Source organism: Chanodichthys erythropterus, chromosome 6 (genome assembly GCF_024489055.1).
Source record: "Chanodichthys erythropterus isolate Z2021 chromosome 6, ASM2448905v1, whole genome shotgun sequence".
Classification (NCBI taxonomy): Eukaryota; Metazoa; Chordata; class Actinopteri; order Cypriniformes; family Xenocyprididae; genus Chanodichthys; species Chanodichthys erythropterus.
The window spans coordinates 24,680,483-24,695,950 of record NC_090226.1 but is presented as its reverse complement, the minus strand read 5'-3'; the positions used below and the strand labels follow the sequence as shown (position 1 = coordinate 24,695,950).

The window sequence follows — 15,468 nt, the reverse complement described above, 5'->3', positions numbered from 1 at the left end:
TGTTCGTTATAGGAGTCTGATCACATGGATGTGACTATTGTGAGTCAAAGTTATAGCGCCACCAACTGGCAGCAGGAAGTGTATCACTTTTTGAAATGTTTTGAGATCACCCTCTTATTTTTACCTGATTTGCTTCAAACTTCATCAGTGTAATGTCAATACACAGCAGATGTAGACCTATGACAGGATTTTTGATATTTGAAATATTGTTGCCATGGCAACAGGTCAAACTGTAATAATATTCTTGAGTGTTTTTGAGGCTCTTAACATGCTTCAAATTGCACGAAACTCGACACACACATCAATATTGTCAACCAGTAGACATGGACAAAGCCATAGAAATGGGCGTGGTGGAGGGGCTCAGTAGCGCCACCTTTTGACAAAAGTGGGGGGGTTAGTTTTTCCTACAGTCACCAAACTCGGTACACATATTATTCTCATCAAGCCTGACAATTTTCTAATTTACATTCATTAGCTCCGACCAACAGGAAGTCAGCTATTTTGGTTTGAATGTTAATTTTTTTAAAAAACAGGCTATGAATTTTATACTACTACTCCTACAGGGTTTATCCAATTTACACCAAGCTTTTTTTAACTTGTTGCGAACACATTGAAGTTGTTTAATTGCAAACGGATTTTGGATATCTCAAACGGTTTGGCCGTGGCGAGGCAACGAATTTATGGCGAGAAAAGGGAAACAGGAAATGTGTTATAACTTCTGCATACATTGATTGATGTTTATGAAACTTCAGGAGTGTGTTGGTTGTAGTAGTCTGATCACATGGATGTAACTATTGTGAGTCAAAGTTATAGCGCCACCAAATGGCAGCAAGAAGTGTATCACTTTTAAAATGCTTTGAGATCACCCTCTTATTTTTACCTGATTTGCTTCAAACTTCATCAGTGTAATGTCAATACACAGCAGATGTAGACCTATGACAGGATTTTTGATATTTGAAATATTGTTGCCATGGCAACAGGTCAAACTGTAATAATATTCTTGAGTGTTTTTGAGGCTCTTAACATGCTTCAAATTGCATGAAACTCGACACACACATCAATATTGTCAACCAGTAGACATGGACAAAGCCATAGAAATGGGCGTGGTGGAGGGGCTCAGTAGCGCCACCTTTTGACAAAAGTGGGGGGTTAGTTTTTCCTACAGTCACCAAACTCGGTACACATATTATTCTCATCAAGCCGGACAATTTTCTAATTTACATTCATTAGCTCCGACCAACAGGAAGTCAGCTATTTTGGTTTGAATGTTAATTTTTTGAAAAAACAGGCTATGAATTTTATACTACTTCTCCTACAGGGTTTATCCAATTTACACCAAGCATTTTTAACTTGTTGCTAACACATTGAAGTTGTTTAATTGCAAACGGATTTTGGATATCTCAAACGGTTTGGCCGTGGCGAGGCAACGAATTTATGGCAAGAAAAGGGAAACAAAGTGTTATAACTTCTGCATACATTAATTGATTTTGATGAAACTTTGGCTTAGTCTTCGTTGTACAAGGCTGATCACATGGATTTGACTATTGTGATTCAAAGTCATAGCGCCACCAACTGGAAGCAGAAAATGTGTCACTTTCAGCATACATTGAGATCACCCTCTTATTTTTACCTGATTTGCTTCAAAATTCATCAGAATAATGTTAAAACTTGGCACATGTAATCCTTTGAAAATGGGCAGGGAGGAAGGGGTCTATAGCGGCACCTTGTAGTGCAGTAAATGTGGAGTGAATTTGACATAGTCCTTTGATGTTTAACCGTTTTAAGTGCCTATTGCCCGCTGTGCACAGTTGCCCTGAAGCCACCGGGGTGGCGGTGCCACCGGGCTTGGGCCCGCCATCGCTGCTCGCAGCTATATTTATTATTATTATTTTTTTTTTTTTTTTTTTTTTTTTTCCGTCTTCCGGGGCTTTTTGGGGGCCTTAACATGCTCAAAAACTCTTGAAAATTGGCACACACATTGGAATCCGCGGCCATTAGGACGCCGGAGAGGCTGGTACCCGGGCGTGGCAGGGGGGCTCGACAGCGCCCCCTTGAAAAAAGTCTGAAAATATGGTCCATATATTAAACATGCTTGCACGTATTAGTATGAAACTCGGTACACATATAGACCTCATCGGGCCGAACAACTTTCGTGCGCTAAGTTAATCGCCACGCCAACAGGAAGTCAGCTATTAAGGGTTGTTTGAAAAACGCATGCTCTGGAATTTGATATACTCCTCCTAGACGATTAATCCGATCGCCACCAAACTCGGTCAGCATGAAGTCAAGACACTGATGATTAAAAATTGCCAGGGGATTTTTGATATCTCGAACGGTTTGGCCGTGGCGAGGCAACGAATTTATGGCGAGAAAAAGGAAACAGGAAATGTGTTATAACGTCTTAATACATATATTGATCTTTATGAAACTTCACGAGTGTGTTCGTTATAGGAGTCTGATCACATGGATGTGACTATTGTGAGTCAAAGTTATAGCGCCACCAACTGGCAGCAGGAAGTGTATCACTTTTTGAAATGTTTTGAGATCACCCTCTTATTTTTACCTGATTTGCTTCAAACTTCATCAGTGTAATGTCAATACACAGCAGATGTAGACCTATGACAGGATTTTTGATATTTGAAATATTGTTGCCATGGCAACAGGTCAAACTGTAATAATATTCTTGAGTGTTTTTGAGGCTCTTAACATGCTTCAAATTGCATGAAACTCGACACACACATCAATATTGTCAACCAGTAGACATGGACAAAGCCATAGAAATGGGCGTGGTGGAGGGGCTCAGTAGCGCCACCTTTTGACAAAAGTGGGGGTTAGTTTTTCCTACAGTCACCAAACTCGGTACACATATTATTCTCATCAAGCCGGACAATTTTCTAATTTACATTCATTAGCTCCGACCAACAGGAAGTCAGCTATTTTGGTTTGAATGTTAATTTTTTGAAAAAACAGGCTATGAATTTTATACTACTACTCCTACAGGGTTTATCCAATTTACACCAAGCTTTTTTTAACTTGTTGCTAACACATTGAAGTTGTTTAATTGCAAACGGATTTTGGATATCTCAAACGGTTTGGCCGTGGCGAGGCAACGAATTTATGGCGAGAAAAGGGAAACAGGAAATGTGTTATAACTTCTGCATACATTGATTGATGTTTATGAAACTTCAGGAGTGTGTTGGTTGTAGTAGTCTGATCACATGGATGTAACTATTGTGAGTCAAAGTTATAGCGCCACCAAATGGCAGCAAGAAGTGTATCACTTTTAAAATGCTTTGAGATCACCCTCTTATTTTTACCTGATTTGCTTCAAACTTCATCAGTGTAATGTCAATACACAGCAGATGTAGACCTATGACAGGATTTTTGATATTTGAAATATTGTTGCCATGGCAACAGGTCAAACTGTAATAATATTCTTGAGTGTTTTTGAGGCTCTTAACATGCTTCAAATTGCATGAAACTCGACACACACATCAATATTGTCAACCAGTAGACATGGACAAAGCCATAGAAATGGGCGTGGTGGAGGGGCTCAGTAGCGCCACCTTTTGACAAAAGTGGGGGTTAGTTTTTCCTACAGTCACCAAACTCGGTACACATATTATTCTCATCAAGCCGGACAATTTTCTAATTTACATTCATTAGCTCCGACCAACAGGAAGTCAGCTATTTTGGTTTGAATGTTAATTTTTTGAAAAAACAGGCTATGAATTTTATACTACTACTCCTACAGGGTTTATCCAATTTACACCAAGCTTTTTTTAACTTGTTGCGAACACATTGAAGTTGTTTAATTGCAAACGGATTTTGGATATCTCAAACGGTTTGGCCGTGGCGAGGCAACGAATTTATGGCAAGAAAAGGGAAACAAAGTGTTATAACTTCTGCATACATTAATTGATTTTGATGAAACTTTGGCTTAGTCTTCGTTGTACAAGGCTGATCACATGGATTTGACTATTGTGATTCAAAGTCATAGCGCCACCAACTGGAAGCAGAAAATGTGTCACTTTCAGCATACATTGAGATCACCCTCTTATTTTTACCTGATTTGCTTCAAAATTCATCAGAATAATGTTAAAACTTGGCACATGTAATCCTTTGAAAATGGGCAGGGAGGAGGGGCTCTATAGCGGCACCTTGTAGTGCAGTAAATGTGGAGTGAATTTGACATAGTCCTTTGATGTTTAACCGTTTTAAGTGCCTATTGCCCGCTGTGCACAGTTGCCCTGAAGCCACCGGGGTGGCGGTGCCACCGGGCTTGGGCCCGCCATCGCTGCTCGCAGCTATATTTATTATTATTATTATTTTTTTTTTTTTTTTTTTTTTTTTTCCGTCTTCCGGGGCTTTTTGGGGGCCTTAACATGCTCAAAAACTCTTGAAAATTGGCACACACATTGGAATCCGCGGCCATTAGGACGCCGGAGAGGCTGGTACCCGGGCGTGGCAGGGGGGCTTGACAGCGCCCCCTTGAAAAAAGTCTGAAAATTTGGTCCATATATTAAACATGCTTGCACGTATTAGTATGAAACTCGGTACACATATAGACCTCATCGGGCCGAACAACTTTCGCGCTCTAAGTTAATCGCCACGCCAACAGGAAGTCAGCTATTAAGGGTTGTTTGAAAAACGCATGCTCTGGAATTTGATATACTCCTCCTAGACGATTAATCCGATCGCCACCAAACTCGGTCAGCATGAAGTCAAGACACTGATGATTAAAAATTGCCAGGGGATTTTTGATATCTCGAACGGTTTGGCCGTGGCGAGGCAACGAATTTATGGCGAGAAAAAGGAAACAGGAAATGTGTTATAACGTCTTAATACATATATTGATCTTTATGAAACTTCACGAGTGTGTTCGTTATAGGAGTCTGATCACATGGATGTGACTATTGTGAGTCAAAGTTATAGCGACACCAACTGGCAGCAGGAAGTGTATCACTTTTTGAAATGTTTTGAGATCACCCTCTTATTTTTTCCTGATTTGCTTCAAACTTCATCAGTGTAATGTCAATACACAGCAGATGTAGACCTATGACAGGATTTTTGATATTTGAAATATTGTTGCCATGGCAACAGGTCAAACTGTAATAATATTCTTGAGTGTTTTTGAGGCTCTTAACATGCTTCAAATTGCATGAAACTCGACACACACATCAATATTGTCAACCAGTAGACATGGACAAAGCCATAGAAATGGGCGTGGTGGAGGGGCTCAGTAGCGCCACCTTTTGACAAAAGTGGGGGGTTAGTTTTTCCTACAGTCACCAAACTCGGTACACATATTATTCTCATCAAGCCGGACAATTTTCTAATTTACATTCATTAGCTCCGACCAACAGGAAGTCAGCTATTTTGGTTTGAATGTTAATTTTTTGAAAAAACAGGCTATGAATTTTATACTACTACTCCTACAGGGTTTATCCAATTTACACCAAGCTTTTTTTAACTTGTTGCGAACACATTGAAGTTGTTTAATTGCAAACGGATTTTGGATATCTCAAACGGTTTGGCCGTGGCGAGGCAACGAATTTATGGCGAGAAAAGGGAAACAGGAAATGTGTTATAACTTCTGCATACATTGATTGATGTTTATGAAACTTCAGGAGTGTGTTGGTTGTAGTAGTCTGATCACATGGATGTAACTATTGTGAGTCAAAGTTATAGCGCCACCAAATGGCAGCAAGAAGTGTATCACTTTTAAAATGCTTTGAGATCACCCTCTTATTTTTACCTGATTTGCTTCAAACTTCATCAGTGTAATGTCAATACACAGCAGATGTAGACCTATGACAGGATTTTTGATATTTGAAATATTGTTGCCATGGCAACAGGTCAAACTGTAATAATATTCTTGAGTGTTTTTGAGGCTCTTAACATGCTTCAAATTGCATGAAACTCGACACACACATCAATATTGTCAACCAGTAGACATGGACAAAGCCATAGAAATGGGCGTGGTGGAGGGGCTCAGTAGCGCCACCTTTTGACAAAAGTGGGGGGGTTAGTTTTTCCTACAGTCACCAAACTCGGTACACATATTATTCTCATCAAGCCGGACAATTTTCTAATTTACATTCATTAGCTCCGACCAACAGGAAGTCAGCTATTTTGGTTTGAATGTTAATTTTTTGAAAAAACAGGCTATGAATTTTATACTACTACTCCTACAGGGTTTATCCAATTTACACCAAGCTTTTTTTAACTTGTTGCTAACACATTGAAGTTGTTTAATTGCAAACGGATTTTGGATATCTCAAACGGTTTGGCCGTGGCGAGGCAACGAATTTATGGCAAGAAAAGGGAAACAAAGTGTTATAACTTCTGCATACTTTAATTGATTTTGATGAAACTTTGGCTTAGTCTTCGTTGTACAAGGCTGCTCACATGGATTTGACTATTGTGATTCAAAGTCATAGCGCCACCAACTGGAAGCAGAAAATGTGTCACTTTCAGCATACATTGAGATCACCCTCTTATTTTTACCTGATTTGCTTCAAAATTCATCAGAATAATGTTAAAACTTGGCACATGTAATCCTTTGAAAATGGGCAGGGAGGAAGGGGTCTATAGCGGCACCTTGTAGTGCAGTAAATGTGGAGTGAATTTGACATAGTCCTTTGATGTTTAACCGTTTTAAGTGCCTATTGCCCGCTGTGCACAGTTGCCCTGAAGCCACCGGGGTGGCGGTGCCACCGGGCTTGGGCCCGCCATCGCTGCTCGCAGCTATATTTAGGGCCCAAGCGAAAATTCGCGCAGGGCCCTCTTGTTCTTCTAAGGATTATTATTATTATTATTATTATTATTTTTTTTTTTTTTTTTTTTTTTTTCCGTCTTCCGGGGCTTTTTGGGGGCCTTAACATGCTCAAAAACTCTTGAAAATTGGCACACACATTGGAATCCGCGGCCATTAGGACGCCGGAGAGGCTGGTACCCGGGCGTGGCAGGGGGGCTCGACAGCGCCCCCTTGAAAAAAAGTCTGAAAATTTGGTCCATATATTAAACATGCTTGCACGTATTAGTATGAAACTCGGTACACATATAGACCTCATCGGGCCGAACAACTTTCGCGCTCTAAGTTAATCGCCACGCCAACAGGAAGTCAGCTATTAAGGGTTGTTTGAAAAACGCATGCTCTGGAATTTGATATACTCCTCCTAGACGATTAATCCGATCGCCACCAAACTCGGTCAGCATGAAGTCAAGACACTGATGATTAAAAATTGCCAGGGGATTTTTGATATCTCGAACGGTTTGGCCGTGGCGAGGCAACGAATTTATGGCGAGAAAAAGGAAACAGGAAATGTGTTATAACGTCTTAATACATATATTGATCTTTATGAAACTTCACGAGTGTGTTCGTTATAGGAGTCTGATCACATGGATGTGACTATTGTGAGTCAAAGTTATAGCGCCACCAACTGGCAGCAGGAAGTGTATCACTTTTTGAAATGTTTTGAGATCACCCTCTTATTTTTACCTGATTTGCTTCAAACTTCATCAGTGTAATGTCAATACACAGCAGATGTAGACCTATGACAGGATTTTTGATATTTGAAATATTGTTGCCATGGCAACAGGTCAAACTGTAATAATATTCTTGAGTGTTTTTGAGGCTCTTAACATGCTTCAAATTGCATGAAACTCGACACACACATCAATATTGTCAACCAGTAGACATGGACAAAGCCATAGAAATGGGCGTGGTGGAGGGGCTCAGTAGCGCCACCTTTTGACAAAAGTGGGGGTTAGTTTTTCCTACAGTCACCAAACTCGGTACACATATTATTCTCATCAAGCCGGACAATTTTCTAATTTACATTCATTAGCTCCGACCAACAGGAAGTCAGCTATTTTGGTTTGAATGTTAATTTTTTGAAAAAACAGGCTATGAATTTTATACTACTACTCCTACAGGGTTTATCCAATTTACACCAAGCTTTTTTTAACTTATTGCGAACACATTGAAGTTGTTTAATTGCAAACGGATTTTGGATATCTCAAACGGTTTGGCCGTGGCGAGGCAACGAATTTATGGCGAGAAAAGGGAAACAGGAAATGTGTTATAACTTCTGCATACATTGATTGATGTTTATGAAACTTCAGGAGTGTGTTGGTTGTAGTAGTCTGATCACATGGATGTAACTATTGTGAGTCAAAGTTATAGCGCCACCAAATGGCAGCAAGAAGTGTATCACTTTTAAAATGCTTTGAGATCACCCTCTTATTTTTACCTGATTTGCTTCAAACTTCATCAGTGTAATGTCAATACACAGCAGATGTAGACCTATGACAGGATTTTTGATATTTGAAATATTGTTGCCATGGCAACAGGTCAAACTGTAATAATATTCTTGAGTGTTTTTGAGGCTCTTAACATGCTTCAAATTGCATGAAACTCGACACACACATCAATATTGTCAACCAGTAGACATGGACAAAGCCATAGAAATGGGCGTGGTGGAGGGGCTCAGTAGCGCCACCTTTTGACAAAAGTGGGGGGATTAGTTTTTCCTACAGTCACCAAACTCGGTACACATATTATTCTCATCAAGCCGGACAATTTTCTAATTTACATTCATTAGCTCCGACCAACAGGAAGTCAGCTATTTTGGTTTGAATGTTAATTTTTTGAAAAAACAGGCTATGAATTTGATACTACTACTCCTACAGGGTTTATCCAATTTACACCAAGCTTTTTTTAACTTGTTGCTAACACATTGAAGTTGTTTAATTGCAAACGGATTTTGGATATCTCAAACGGTTTGGCCGTGGCGAGGCAACGAATTTATGGCAAGAAAAGGGAAACAAAGTGTTATAACTTCTGCATACATTAATTGATTTTGATGAAACTTTGGCTTAGTCTTCGTTGTACAAGGCTGATCACATGGATTTGACTATTGTGATTCAAAGTCATAGCGCCACCAACTGGAAGCAGAAAATGTGTCACTTTCAGCATACATTGAGATCACCCTCTTATTTTTACCTGATTTGCTTCAAAATTCATCAGAATAATGTTAAAACTTGGCACATGTAATCCTTTGAAAATGGGCAGGGAGGAGGGGCTCTATAGCGGCACCTTGTAGTGCAGTAAATGTGGAGTGAATTTGACATAGTCCTTTGATGTTTAACCGTTTTAAGTGCCTATTGCCCGCTGTGCACAGTTGCCCTGAAGCCACCGGGGTGGCGGTGCCACCGGGCTTGGGCCCGCCATCGCTGCTCGTTAGGGCCCAAGCGAAAATTCGCGCAGGGCCCTCTTGTTCTTCTAAGGATTATTATTATTTTTTTTTTTTTTTTTTTTTTTTTTTTTTTTTTTTTCCGTCTTCCGGGGCTTTTTGGGGGCCTTAACATGCTCAAAAACTCTTGAAAATTGGCACACACATTGGAATCCGCGGCCATTAGGACGCCGGAGAGGCTGGTACCCGGGCGTGGCAGGGGGGCTCGACAGCGCCCCCTTGAAAAAAGTCTGAAAATTTGGTCCATATATTAAACATGCTTGCACGTATTAGTATGAAACTCGGTACACATATAGACCTCATCGGGCCGAACAACTTTCGCGCTCTAAGTTAATCGCCACGCCAACAGGAAGTCAGCTATTAAGGGTTGTTTGAAAAACGCATGCTCTGGAATTTGATATACTCCTCCTAGACGATTAATCCGATCGCCACCAAACTCGGTCAGCATGAAGTCAAGACACTGATGATTAAAAATTGCCAGGGGATTTTTGATATCTCGAACGGTTTGGCCGTGGCGAGGCAACGAATTTATGGCGAGAAAAAGGAAACAGGAAATGTGTTATAACGTCTTAATACATATATTGATCTTTATGAAACTTCACGAGTGTGTTCGTTATAGGAGTCTGATCACATGGATGTGACTATTGTGAGTCAAAGTTATAGCGCCACCAACTGGCAGCAGGAAGTGTATCACTTTTTGAAATGTTTTGAGATCACCCTCTTATTTTTACCTGATTTGCTTCAAACTTCATCAGTGTAATGTCAATACACAGCAGATGTAGACCTATGACAGGATTTTTGATATTTGAAATATTGTTGCCATGGCAACAGGTCAAACTGTAATAATATTCTTGAGTGTTTTTGAGGCTCTTAACATGCTTCAAATTGCATGAAACTCGACACACACATCAATATTGTCAACCAGTAGACATGGACAAAGCCATAGAAATGGGCGTGGTGGAGGGGCTCAGTAGCGCCACCTTTTGACAAAAGTGGGGGTTAGTTGTTCCTACAGTCACCAAACTCGGTACACATATTATTCTCATCAAGCCGGACAATTTTCTAATTTACATTCATTAGCTCCGACCAACAGGAAGTCAGCTATTTTGGTTTGAATGTTAATTTTTTGAAAAAACAGGCTATGAATTTTATACTACTACTCCTACAGGGTTTATCCAATTTACACCAAGCTTTTCTTAACTTATTGCGAACACATTGAAGTTGTTTAATTGCAAACGGATTTTGGATATCTCAAACGGTTTGGCCGTGGCGAGGCAACGAATTTATGGCGAGAAAAGGGAAACAGGAAATGTGTTATAACTTCTGCATACATTGATTGATGTTTATGAAACTTCAGGAGTGTGTTGGTTGTAGTAGTCTGATCACATGGATGTAACTATTGTGAGTCAAAGTTATAGCGCCACCAAATGGCAGCAAGAAGTGTATCACTTTTAAAATGCTTTGAGATCACCCTCTTATTTTTACCTGATTTGCTTCAAACTTCATCAGTGTAATGTCAATACACAGCAGATGTAGACCTATGACAGGATTTTTGATATTTGAAATATTGTTGCCATGGCAACAGGTCAAACTGTAATAATATTCTTGAGTGTTTTTGAGGCTCTTAACATGCTTCAAATTGCATGAAACTCGACACACACATCAATATTGTCAACCAGTAGACATGGACAAAGCCATAGAAATGGGCGTGGTGGAGGGGCTCAGTAGCGCCACCTTTTGACAAAAGTGGGGGTTAGTTTTTCCTACAGTCACCAAACTCGGTACACATATTATTCTCATCAAGCCGGACAATTTTCTAATTTACATTCATTAGCTCCGACCAACAGGAAGTCAGCTATTTTGGTTTGAATGTTAATTTTTTGAAAAAACAGGCTATGAATTTTATACTACTACTCCTACAGGGTTTATCCAATTTACACCAAGCTTTTTTTAACTTGTTGCTAACACATTGAAGTTGTTTAATTGCAAACGGATTTTGGATATCTCAAACGGTTTGGCCGTGGCGAGGCAACGAATTTATGGCAAGAAAAGGGAAACAAAGTGTTATAACTTCTGCATACATTAATTGATTTTGATGAAACTTTGGCTTAGTCTTCGTTGTACAAGGCTGATCACATGGATTTGACTATTGTGATTCAAAGTCATAGCGCCACCAACTGGAAGCAGAAAATGTGTCACTTTCAGCATACATTGAGATCACCCTCTTATTTTTACCTGATTTGCTTCAAAATTCATCAGAATAATGTTAAAACTTGGCACATGTAATCCTTTGAAAATGGGCAGGGAGGAGGGGCTCTATAGCGGCACCTTGTAGTGCAGTAAATGTGGAGTGAATTTGACATAGTCCTTTGATGTTTAACCGTTTTAAGTGCCTATTGCCCGCTGTGCACAGTTGCCCTGAAGCCACCGGGGTGGCGGTGCCACCGGGCTTGGGCCCGCCATCGCTGCTCGCAGCTATATTTATTATTTTTTTTTTATTTATTTTTTTTTTCCGTCTTCCGGGGCTTTTTGGGGGCCTTAACATGCTCAAAAACTCTTGAAAATTGGCACACACATTGGAATCCGTGGCCATTAGGACGCCGGAGAGGCTGGTACCCGGGCGTGGCAGGGGGGCTCGACAGCGCCCCCTTGAAAAAAGTCTGAAAATTTGGTCCATATATTAAACATGCTTGCACGTATTAGTATGAAACTCGGTACACATATAGACCTCATCGGGCCGAACAACTTTCGCGCTCTAAGTTAATCGCCACGCCAACAGGAAGTCAGCTATTAAGGGTTGTTTGAAAAACGCATGCTCTGGAATTTGATATACTCCTCCTAGACGATTAATCCGATCGCCACCAAACTCGGTCAGCATGAAGTCAAGACACTGATGATTAAAAATTGCCAGGGGATTTTTGATATCTCGAACGGTTTGGCCGTGGCGAGGCAACGAATTTATGGCGAGAAAAGGGAAACAGGAAATGTGTTATAACTTCTGCATACATTGATTGATGTTTATGAAACTTCAGGAGTGTGTTGGTTGTAGTAGTCTGATCACATGGATGTAACTATTGTGAGTCAAAGTTATAGCGCCACCAAATGGCAGCAAGAAGTGTATCACTTTTAAAATGCTTTGAGATCACCCTCTTATTTTTACCTGATTTGCTTCAAACTTCATCAGTGTAATGTCAATACACAGCAGATGTAGACCTATGACAGGATTTTTGATATTTGAAATATTGTTGCAATGGCAACAGGTCAAACTGTAATAATATTCTTGAGTGTTTTTGAGGCTCTTAACATGCTTCAAATTGCATGAAACTCGACACACACATCAATATTGTCAACCAGTAGACATGGACAAAGCCATAGAAATGGGCGTGGTGGAGGGGCTCAGTAGCGCCACCTTTTGACAAAAGTGGGGGTTAGTTTTTCCTACAGTCACCAAACTCGGTACACATATTATTCTCATCAAGCCGGACAATTTTCTAATTTACATTCATTAGCTCCGACCAACAGGAAGTCAGCTATTTTGGTTTGAATGTTAATTTTTTGAAAAAACAGGCTATGAATTTTATACTACTACTCCTACAGGGTTTATCCAATTTACACCAAGCTTTTTTTAACTTGTTGCTAACACATTGAAGTTGTTTAATTGCAAACGGATTTTGGATATCTCAAACGGTTTGGCCGTGGCGAGGCAACGAATTTATGGCAAGAAAAGGGAAACAAAGTGTTATAACTTCTGCATACATTAATTGATTTTGATGAAACTTTGGCTTAGTCTTCGTTGTACAAGGCTGATCACATGGATTTGACTATTGTGATTCAAAGTCATAGCGCCACCAACTGGAAGCAGAAAATGTGTCACTTTCAGCATACATTGAGATCACCCTCTTATTTTTACCTGATTTGCTTCAAAATTCATCAGAATAATGTTAAAACTTGGCACATGTAATCCTTTGAAAATGGGCAGGGAGGAGGGGCTCTATAACGGCACCTTGTAGTGCAGTAAATGTGGAGTGAATTTGACATAGTCCTTTGATGTTTAACCGTTTTAAGTGCCTATTGCCCGCTGTGCACAGTTGCCCTGAAGCCACCGGGGTGGCGGTGCCACCGGGCTTGGGCCCGCCATCGCTGCTCGCAGCTATATTTATTTTTTATTTTTTTTTTATTTTTTTTTTTCCGTCTTCCGGGGCTTTTTGGGGGCCTTAACATGCTCAAAAACTCTTGAAAATTGGCACACACATTGGAATCCGCGGCCATTAGGACGCTGGAGAGGCTGGTACCCGGGCGTGGCAGGGGGGCTCGACAGCGCCCCCTTGAAAAAAGTCTGAAAATTTGGTCCATATATTAAACATGCTTGCACGTATTAGTATGAAACTCGGTACACATATAGACCTCATCGGGCCGAACAACTTTCGCGCTCTAAGTTAATCGCCACGCCAACAGGAAGTCAGCTATTAAGGGTTGTTTGAAAAACGCATGCTCTGGAATTTGATATACTCCTCCTAGACGATTAATCCGATCGCCACCAAACTCGGTCAGCATGAAGTCAAGACACTGATGATTAAAAATTGCCAGGGGATTTTTGATATCTCGAACGGTTTGGCCGTGGCGAGGCAACAAATTTATGGCGAGAAAAAGGAAACAGGAAATGTGTTATAACGTCTTAATACATATATTGATCTTTATGAAACTTCACGAGTGTGTTCGTTATAGGAGTCTGATCACATGGATGTGACTATTGTGAGTCAAAGTTATAGCGCCACCAACTGGCAGCAGGAAGTGTATCACTTTTTGAAATGTTTTGAGATCACCCTCTTATTTTTACCTGATTTGCTTCAAACTTCATCAGTGTAATGTCAATACACAGCAGATGTAGACCTATGACAGGATTTTTGATATTTGAAATATTGTTGCCATGGCAACAGGTCAAACTGTAATAATATTCTTGAGTGTTTTTGAGGCTCTTAACATGCTTCAAATTGCATGAAACTCGACACACACATCAATATTGTCAACCAGTAGACATGGACAAAGCCATAGAAATGGGCGTGGTGGAGGGGCTCAGTAGCGCCACCTTTTGACAAAAGTGGGGGGGTTAGTTTTTCCTACAGTCACCAAACTCGGTACACATATTATTCTCATCAAGCCGGACAATTTTCTAATTTACATTCATTAGCTCCGACCAACAGGAAGTCAGCTATTTTGGTTTGAATGTTAATTTTTTGAAAAAACAGGCTATGAATTTTATACTACTACTCCTACAGGGTTTATCCAATTTACACCAAGCTTTTTTTAACTTGTTGCTAACACATTGAAGTTGTTTAATTGCAAACGGATTTTGGATATCTCAAACGGTTTGGCCGTGGCGAGGCAACGAATTTATGGCAAGAAAAGGGAAACAAAGTGTTATAACTTCTGCATACATTAATTGATTTTGATGAAACTTTGGCTTAGTCTTCGTTGTACAAGGCTGATCACATGGATTTGACTATTGTGATTCAAAGTCATAGCGCCACCAACTGGAAGCAGAAAATGTGTCACTTTCAGCATACATTGAGATCACCCTCTTATTTTTACCTGATTTGCTTCAAAATTCATCAGAATAATGTTAAAACTTGGCACATGTAATCCTTTGAAAATGGGCAGGGAGGAGGGGCTCTATAACGGCACCTTGTAGTGCAGTAAATGTGGAGTGAATTTGACATAGTCCTTTGATGTTTAACCGTTTTAAGTGCCTATTGCCCGCTGTGCACAGTTGCCCTGAAGCCACCGGGGTGGCGGTGCCACCGGGCTTGGGCCCGCCATCGCTGCTCGCAGCTATATTTATTTTTTATTTTTTATTTTTTTTTTTTTTTCCGTCTTCCGGGGCTTTTTGGGGGCCTTAACATGCTCAAAAACTCTTGAAAATTGGCACACACATTGGAATCCGCGGCCATTAGGACGCTGGAGAGGCTGGTACCCGGGCGTGGCAGGGGGGCTCGACAGCGCCCCCTTGAAAAAAGTCTGAAAATTTGGTCCATATATTAAACATGCTTGCACGTATTAGTATGAAACTCGGTACACATATAGACCTCATCGGGCCGAACAACTTTCGCGCTCTAAGTTAATCGCCACGCCAACAGGAAGTCAGCTATTAAGGGTTGTTTGAAAAACGCATGCTCTGGAATTTGATATACTCCTCCTAGACGATTAATCC

At 40.4% G+C, this 15,468-nt stretch overlaps 1 protein-coding gene across 1 annotated transcript in view; it reads left to right on the top strand.

The window, feature by feature from the left end:
* si:ch73-60h1.1 (calcium/calmodulin-dependent protein kinase type IV) overlaps positions 1–15,468 on the top strand; it is a 205,063-nt gene that overhangs the window by 80,922 nt on the left and 108,673 nt on the right. The window lies entirely within an intron of this gene.